This window comes from Grammomys surdaster, unplaced genomic scaffold, assembly GCF_004785775.1.
Source record: "Grammomys surdaster isolate TR1022 unplaced genomic scaffold, NIH_TR_1.0 257, whole genome shotgun sequence".
Classification (NCBI taxonomy): domain Eukaryota; kingdom Metazoa; phylum Chordata; class Mammalia; order Rodentia; family Muridae; genus Grammomys; species Grammomys surdaster.
In genome coordinates this window covers 198,547-200,678 of record NW_021604698.1, presented here as the reverse complement: position 1 = coordinate 200,678, position 2,132 = coordinate 198,547, and the positions used below count along the sequence as shown (strand labels likewise).

Below are 2,132 nucleotides of genomic sequence, written 5' to 3'. Positions count from 1 at the left end.
CTGACTTTCCGGAGCTTGATTTTGTCAGAAGACACTAGGGTAAATTCACACAAAAATCCTCTATAGACTAATGCTACTGTATATTGAAAATCATTTCCTATGTAATTTATCTCAAATAAATACCTCTACTCACAAACAAGAAATATTATTCCTGGGATTCTTCTTTAACAGAAATAATGGATATAGTTCTGATAATATTAGTGCCATTTCTGAATGCACAAAATGTTTACATGCATATGAAAGAAAAGTTACTGTTTTAAGAAAAATTATGCTACTACTAATTTTTTTTTTTTTTAGGAGCCATGATCTTTTATTGGGGGAGGGGTCATCAATCCTTCTTGGCCGCCGCCTTCCTCATGGCTGCCAACACGTTGCTCAGCTCCTCCCGCTTTCTCTTGGCGCAGATGTGCGTGCCCACTCTCTTCTTGATGAACTTGAGTGCAGGCTTGTCCTTGGACACTTTGAGCAACTCCATGGCGCAGCGCTCGTAGGGCACGAAGCCGCAGACCTCTCGGATCATGTCCTGCATGAACTTGGTGTGCTTGGTGAGGCGCCCGCGGCGCCGGCTGTGTCTCGGCTTGCTGACGTTCTTCGTCACTTTGTGGCCCTTGTTGAGGCCCATGGCCATAGGGTAACGCAGGGCCATAGCTGCTGCTCTCCGATGGCGGCCAGGACCGCTACTACTAATTTTTATGGTCTTTAGCTATAGTCACAAAGACTTAAGACATTTAAAGAATTTTGTGTGGAAGGTTGGAAGAAGTAGAGCATCCCTACAAATAGTGTATAGTTATTTTTTAAATGTTCAATAGTTACAGTTAAAATACTGAGTTACTTTAAAAATGGAGATCAATGTGAAAATATTTTAATTGCACTTTCTACTACTTACTCTAGGGAGCCAAATTAATAATATGAACATAGGCAAAAAATACATTTACATCAAAACAGTGGCAAGAATGACTCCAGTACCTTTCAAACTACAATAGCATTAAACATTTAATCAAATAAAAACACATTCATAGAAATCTGAGATCCTCATATGCCTTACAGGTCAATTAGAATCTCTCACCAAATTCTAATAAGAGTGGATTTTTCTGAATCGGAGGCATGGACAATAACGATGTATTGAAATTTAAAAATAACATTTTAGTAGATTGCCATCTTATTTGATTAATCTTCATGTGAAAAGAGAATTTATATGTGAGCGAGATAGCAAGATCACATTTGCACCAAAGGATGTTCTCCATGAGAGGGAATTAGTTGCAGAAAAGGACAGAGGCCTCAGAGTAAACCAAATTTACTGGCCTTCCATTTGTCTTTCCAATTCATGTAAGCATCAGAAAATAGATTTCTACCGTTTATGTCACTCAGTCTGGGGTATTGTGTTATGGAGCCCTTAAGAAAGTAGTACACAGATATTCATACTCTGCTCTTGAAATCACCCCTGACTACTCAGTACAATTAATGTTTTAAGTAATTCTACTTCTCATTATTAGTTATGTAACTATTTCCTATTAACAAATTAATTTATTTACTTTACAACCGATAGCTGCCACCACTTCCCACCCCTCTTCCAATCTGCCCATCACAGAGTCCCTCCCACCCTCCAATTTTGCCTTCTACTCTGACAGGGTAAAGGACTCTCCTTGCTATCCCTCCACCTGGGTACATCAAGTTTCTGCAGGGCTAGGTACATCATCTGACATTAAAGTCAGTTAGGGAAATGGTTTCCAGAGAGAGGCAATGGATTTATGCACAGGCCCTGCTGAAGGTTTTGGGGGAACCCTAGGACTACCCCATATAAGCTCTTTAGTTGGTGCTTCAGTCTCTGAGAGTCACCATGGGCCCAGGTTAGTTGACATGGTTAGTCTTCCTGTGGAGTTCGTTTCCCATTCAGGGCCCTTAATCCTTCCCCCAACTCTTCCATAAGAGTCCTTAAGCTCTGTCCAAAAACTGCTGTTTTTTTAAACACAAGTTTTCTTTAGTATAGTATATTTGTTTTTCCCACACTACATTAATTATTATTTAGACAGCAATATAAAACAAATAATCTCATTATTTATTCACTATAAAGACAAATCAAGACCACTTCTGATTATTGCTAAACATCTGTACACTTATTTAGTGTGCATGTG

At 39.2% G+C, this 2,132-nt stretch overlaps 1 pseudogene; it reads right to left on the bottom strand.

Annotated features, from left to right (window-relative positions):
• Positions 1-328: 328 nt before the first annotated feature.
• On the bottom strand, positions 329-667 carry LOC114627731 (annotated as a pseudogene).
• Between the last annotated feature and the right edge of the window lie 1,465 nt (positions 668-2,132).